This window comes from Capsicum annuum, chromosome 7, assembly GCF_002878395.1.
Source record: "Capsicum annuum cultivar UCD-10X-F1 chromosome 7, UCD10Xv1.1, whole genome shotgun sequence".
Classification (NCBI taxonomy): Eukaryota; Viridiplantae; Streptophyta; class Magnoliopsida; order Solanales; family Solanaceae; genus Capsicum; species Capsicum annuum.
The window spans coordinates 91512426-91520230 of NC_061117.1; positions in this window are offsets into that span (position 1 = coordinate 91512426).

Consider the following 7805-nt stretch of genomic DNA (forward strand, 5'->3'; position numbering starts at 1 on the left):
GATTAGTAGAGGCTTTGTGGATATTACTATGGATTAGGTATTGATGTTGACATTCTTAGATGTCTTTCCGTTTATTACTTTCCTATCTTGTTATATGTTTGGAATTCAGCTGCTGCTAGGTGTTATGTTCTATGTTGCCAGGCCCTGGTCCGGGTTGTGACTAAATAGTGTTCTAATATAGATAAACCGACAACACGAATACCAATCCCATGACCTGGTATAGTCAGTACAAGAGCATCTAGTATCAATAATACAACCCCATGGTCTAAAAGTAGCCAATACATCTGTCTCAAAGTAAAAGACTGAATAACAATAAGATAGAAAAAAATGGGAGACTCAAATTCCAGGAGCTCACCCTATCTCTAGAGTGTCAACTGTATAAACTCGAATCAACGACAACTACTAGTACTCAGATCTACACTAAAAAGGTACAGAAGTGTAGTATGAGTACCAAAACAACGAGTACTCAGTAGACATCATCAACCGACTGAGCTAAGTCATTATATAATGATGATATAATGCAAGATAATCATAACTAGGTCATGGTACATAATTGAATCTGAATCTTCTCCATCTGCACTGTATATAATAAATAATTAAATTGGAACAATATTATAACATAAGGCATCAACACATTCCAGTACCATCGTGGATAAGTAATAGACAATTCATAATAATAACGCATCATAAAGCATAACAACAAGCAGACACAAGTACAAGGTTGGCTCCCATATGCCAACTGTTGCATAAGTAAAGAACTCATCGCAACATCCCATACTACCAGAGAGTTCACCCAATAGAAATAATAAGGCATTAAACCAACAACATATCCAAATCTCATCATTTTTCAACCATATTGCACATTTATCCTCAAACGAACATTTCCCAGACTTTCATTAATTATAAAAATTTACCATATAGCCATATCCCATACTATTACCATCATTAGCCCATTAGCATTGATACTCATTAGCCATTAAAGATAATTAACTAATCCATTATATTACTAAGAGAAAAACATCTTTTCCCCATGAACTTGTCCGCTCAACTTACTTTAGCATGTAAACTAAACTTCTTTTTATTTACCCCCTTAACATATTTAAAGTGTATTAGTTTCATCTTCTTTTTATTTACCCCGCTCAACATATTTAAAGAGTTTGTTACACTCGCCCACACATCAACGCCACGTCAATGACACGTCAGAACCACGTAAGCAAATATTCTTTAAATATATATAAATATTTTTTTTATATATAAATATTTTTAAATATATATAAAATATTTTAAATAAAAAAATACAACCCCCTCCTTTTTAACTTCTTCAAACCACTCCACCTCTTCCTTCTCCTCTATTTTCCATCTTCTTCAAACTTAAAGCATATTACCAATTGCCATTGTTGTTGTCCATTAAGCAAAAATAAAGTACCAATTATTCCTTCATCAAATCACCAATTCAAGAAATAATTACATAATAGCATCACCACGTCCGAATTCAAAACTCTTCATTCCAACATATTTCGGCAAAACTCACCGAAAAATGGTACAATTAAATGTACCCAAGTTTGCATATAAACCCACAAAAAAATATACGCACAAAATTAACACCGCCACCACCATTAACACCGCTTAAAACCACTACCTCCATTAACACCACCACCATTAACACCTCCACTATTAACTTTTCTTTTTTAATTTCAATTTTATTTGAAATTTTCAAATTCATAAAGATAACTTTTAATTTTGGAAATTCAATTTCATTCTTTTCTAATGATCTTAAGTCAAGGGGTTTAAGAAGGAGAAATTGAAGGTGGGGGTGAAGGATTTGGTAATTGAAGGAGAAGAAATTGGGGGTTTGGAGGTCCGGGGGGGCTGGTGGTGGTGAAATTGGTGGTTGAAGGAGGAGGGGGCTAGTGGTGGCAGGCTTGGAGAGGAAAAGTTATGGTGGTGGTGGGGATAGAAGAAGAAGATAGGGAATATATATATATTTTTCTAATATATATATATATGTATCTATATATATAAATATTTTTTTTTAAAAAATAATATTCACGCATTTTTTTCTTTTTTCTTTTTAAAATTCCACGTCAGCTTGAGGGGTGAAATTAATACACTTTAAAGATGTTAAGGGGGGTAAATAAACGTAAGTTAAATTTAAGTGCTAAAGTAAGTTGAGGGGACAAGTTCTTGGGAGGGGGGGATGATGTCCTTTCTCTATTACTAACCATCAAATAATCATAGTCACTTATTAGACCACTATCACCAACACTCCTTACTAAACATTATTTATTACTAGTAGTACTCACTAGGTGAATCCTCATATTACAACTAGTTTTTTTCTTATCAACTAGTCTTGATTAATCATTTAAAAAATATCCACCACAAATCCTAAGTTAATATTAATCATTAACTATCCCACATTATATGAATTTAACACTAGTGAGCTATAACCGACAGTTTAAGGTCAACCTTACACCTACATACACACAAGGATGTATCTATCTATCTCTTTTATATATAAGAGAATGCATATATTTTCCATACATAAGGATAGTTGGACTCGAATCAGTAGTTGTACACATAGGCACATCAAATAATCATCCTCTGGCCCTGCTGGTTATATCATCATCCCTACAATATCCTCCGGCCTTGCCGAGTATCAACATCATCATCACAATATCCCCCGACCTTTTCGGGTATCAACATCATCACATTAGGTAAATCAATGTCAATAATAAAGGAAAAGCCCCACAAGGGCTAACGTAAATAAGAAGTCCCACGAGGTCAAAAGTAAATGAGCATAAAGGAGAAGCAAAGAAGAGTATTCCTCCATAACTTATCATTCATAATCAATGTCACTTTATCAATAGATAAATGAATATAGAACATGAATATTAAAAAATATCATCGGGTTTTCCTCGATCTTACATCTTTAACACCATCAAGTACCAAGTGTCATCAATATTGCCTCAAAGGGGCACTCTCTAGGAAATTACTAAGCATAAGGGTTCAAGAGAACTAATCATCAATCTTGGCTTAAGGAGGGTAAATGGGCCCACTCCTAAATTCCCAAAATAAATTCTAAGTCAATTTCCACCCCAGACTAGGCTAAGGTATCTAAATCAACTCTTAGATATATACTAATCCATCATTAAGTTCAAGGTAGGGATCCTACTCAACTTCATTAGAATAAGAATCTAAGGCCAGTTTTTCCCTAAGCATGAGTGCCAAGCTCACTTCCCTATATCTAGAGAAATTCTAAGCATTCTCATGATAAACATGAGACATTAAGTCTAATCCATTACGTTTCAAGGCAACAAGCTAGGATTTCACAATATGGGTCCAAATGACCTAAAAGATCTGGCTAACCCCAAGTCTTGCATAAATATCAAACCAACACCTAAAACCCCTCCCAATCTAGCAAGATATCATAATTAAACTATGACAAAGCTCATTCTAACAAGGGATAAACCTAACCTACCTCAAATTAGAAGAATGCTCAACAATCCGCTAAATCTTTGATTTTCCCTTTCGAGAAGCCTCTCCAAGATGTCAAGCTATCAAAAACACAATCTACTCTTCAATACGGGCATAATGATACCTATATTACACTATTGTCCTTTGGGTCCAAAAATCATGTCAAAAACCCCATGTAGGTCCTGCTTACAGGAATCACATTTTGACACCAGCCCAACATGATTTCAAGCTTATGGAATCAAAACCCTCAAAAATAGGTGAAAACCAAGAAAACTTTAGGCTAAAATCAAGGCCTAAGTGATTTGGGGCTTTGGTCAATATTCAAGAAATTCAAGCATGAATTTGAAGGATTCTTAACTCAAATCTAATGATAATCACAAAAATATGTGTTAATTAATCCCTCAAGTCACACCCAATACTCAATTTAAGGTTAGCGCACTATTTTGGGTTTTTAGGTCTCAAAGATGAGTGAGAAATGACCAAAATGCAGCCTAAGGGGCCCTTTTATACCCATAACAGGTAGTAAGCTATGGCTATCATAGTCTATGGATTAAAATCGCAATTGGGCGATCGCCTTGGCCTTATTGTGATTGTAATAGGGCGATAATGATGGGTTTTATGCGATCGCACAAGCATCAGCACCAGGAAACTTCGAAAACTTAATTTTCCAAGTTTCCAACAATGCCTTGGGATTCATTTGAAATCCAATATATGCAAATAAACTATGTCCCCAACCTAAATTCAACGTTTCGGATGCGTTGGCGAACTCGGATTTTCCATCTGAGGTCGTTTTGACCAAATGTCCCTAAAATTTCAATTTTCAACTTTTCAACTAATAGGTCGAAATAAGCTCGGGTGCATTAGGACTCGAACCAAAGGTCTACCTAGCCTAAAATCGCTACTCCAAAGTTGTTGGCGCAATCAAAATTTACTTCCAATATTGTTTAACTAAATTTATTGCCTGGTGGCCATTTGGAACTAGCGAAGACTTCTAAACGAGGAATTGCTCTAAAAACCAAATGAACTACCCAGTAATTGAACTATTAGTTCTAGTAAGTCATAAATACCTTGAAGTAGCTATGGAAAATCTCAAACAACAAAAATAAGTGGAAATACAGAAAATAACTTGAAGGGTCATTATAAAGGTAAAAAGTGGGATTTAATCCCTTTTTCAGGGAAAATAGTATTAACATCGTACCTTAGTTGTAATCGTACCCTTTACCGACTTAGCGATCATAAATGTACCAAATCTATGCATGCCATCACCAGTATTCACACAATGAAATACTAAACATCAACATGTCTATAAACTATAGCCACGTCCTTTACAGGGATACTCACTTCTCGAAATCTAACCAATATCATAACACACCCTTAGGCCCAGTAATATGTGAATAGCCGACAGAATCTATAAGTTATATTATCAACCACATCAAAAATCTATATCAATATACATATTTATAAGATATACCATTAAGCATATGCGAAATCCATATCTATAATATATCTATAAGGCATCCCACATTTATGAGACATCTCCAATATATAGGCCGAATATCACATCTATGAGAAATATCATATCTATATGCCAAATATTATATCTACGAGGAATGTCATGTCTATAGGCCAAATATCACCTCTATGGGGAATATGATATCTATGCACCATGCCAAGAATCATAACATGAGCTATACCATTGCTATAAGGAACATCATATTACTAGTCACGTCTACTACTATATCATGGCCATGACCCATTAATCATTTTCTAGGGAAAATCCATCATGACTCACCAAGTCACGACGTAATCTCATACTAAAGGCTCATTGGTCTCAACTATGTCTAACATGTGTAAATAAGTCCACATGGGCTAACACAAATCTTGGCCTAAGGTGGCCTGAAGGAGCCCGCCTCTAATCCTTGAAATCGATATTTAGGCAATTGATACCACGGGCTAGGTGAAGGTATCTATGTTGACTTATAGATTAAAAATAAGCCATAGTTAACCCTAAGATAGGAAATCCACCTAGGCCATGAAGAATTAAGTTAGCTCTGCCTAAATTACTGGTTCAAGATTGCTAAATAGTTCAAATAAGGATAATCATACTAGTCACACTTCCAACACTTAAACCACATCCTAAATCTAGTTTCATATCATAAATATTCTACAAATTAGTTCAATCTATGAAGAATCAATAGGATCCTAGAATTACAATAAGCATACCACCTTATGGGTCAAATCCCTTATCAAATCCCTAAACTTTAATAATCAAGACTAAGTCATGGTATTCTACCCATAATTAATCTTAGAATTCATATTCACATGCAATATATAAAACACATCATCTTGTGAATAAGAGTAGAAAAAAAGCCTACTTCGATGCCAAATCTCAAATCGTTGAATCATGCCCAAATCATCCATCTTCATTCCACGATCCCCAAATGCCATCACATTATCAAAATCATAATCTATATAAACCTTAGGAGAAAAATGAGACCCATATTGCCATATAATAGGTCAGATCAAAATTTGTGTAAAAAATGATCCTACGAGGCTCGCTAATCGAATCCAAAATTGAACCCATCACGAGGTCCCTCAGAGAAAAAGAAAGTTGTACTCAAAAGTTGAGAACAAATGGAGTACAAATCGGGTCTCAAATTAAGCCTTAAAGTTTAGGAATTTAAAACCCTAGTTTCTAAGAATTTACTAAGAAACCATGAATTAGAAGGGAAATCACGAAATAATCATTACCAAGCTCCCCAAATCATCTTCATGCTTCAATCCCAAGCTCTCTCAACTTTTAGGGGTTTTCTCTCTTGGAAGTGTGCAAAATGAGGTGAAAAGGGGTATTTATACCCAATCCAGGTGCTTGGGTCTCGCTATCATAACCCGAGTGTCACTATCTCAATATCTAAAGGCTGTACAGGGAGTCGCAATCGAGAATTTTCCTCTACAGTCATGGTTCAGGAAAGCAGAGCATAAAACACATAGGGGGAATGTGTTTTACCTTTTAAACTATAAATCTCATTCTGCGATCATGATTTACCCTTTACGATCATGGTCACACCAAAACTGATGCACCGGATTTTCTCTAACTGCAAAATGGACTTCGATCGGGTGTTCTAAATTTGTTCGGAACCCTGTATATGCAAACAAACTATGTTACCATATTAAATTCGACGTTCCGAACTCAATGGAACTATCAAAACTTTCATCCTAGATTGTTTTGACTAAATGTGGGGCCTACACCTATAGTTCTATTTTTCATACAATTTTCTTAATAACCCAAAATGAGTCTAGAAGCCTCGACACCTGAACCAAGGATCCTCCAGCCTAAAATTGATGTTTCGAAGCTGATGATGCTATCAGAATTTTCATCAGAGAATATGTACTAGGTGTTTTTGTATGTGACCAAATCCTAATCAACGAAAGCTCCAGAACAAAAAACTAAGCCTAAAATCCAAATGAACAATCCGATCGCAAAACCGACAAGTCCAACAAGTCATAAATGACCTATAGCCGCTGTAGGAAGGCTCAAAATACTGAAAATGAATGCAAATTGAGGAAATGCCTTAGAGGGTCATTGTAATATTCACTACAAAAAGGACTTTCGTCTATGAATGTCAATGGATAGAAAAGTCTCAGAAGATCAAAAAGATGAGGTACCGAGCCCACATGCTCCAAGCATGACTTCCAGGATAACCTCTAAGGAGAGAATATTCTTCTAAGGGATTTTGCCACAAGTATCCCTTTTTAAACCAGCTCCCTCACATTACTTCCAAATATCAAAAACTCTACCCCAACCACCAACCGGCCTCCAATGAAATTAAGAAAGGCTGTTGCACAACAATCTAAACCATAACACAGTAATACCACACTGATACAAGTACAGTCCAATAAAGGCTTATCCAAGACAAAATAAAACCAAGACATGAGTCATATAAATGACTCCAAATCTAAATATAACCTTCCTTTGCCATTCCACATTGCTAACCATTCTAAAATTGGAGAAAGATTACCTGAGTCTTACCCTCACAATCCATCATAGAGAACTAAGAACAAACACTGACCCACTAAAGTCCATATGGAAAAACATGAGAATAAGCTCATAAGGTGTTATCTGGACACACAATCGGGGGAAAACAAGATCTGCAATCTATGCCAATGCTACACTAATTCAGATAATCCTTGAAAATAAAAATTTAGGAGTCCAAGGCATAACTACTTATCGCTGAACTATCCTCTTTAGTATGTCCCGTCAACTGAGAATGAACCCATGTAGAATCCCACTCAAGAATACTATTCTTCTGAGTACATCATCTAAAAATTTC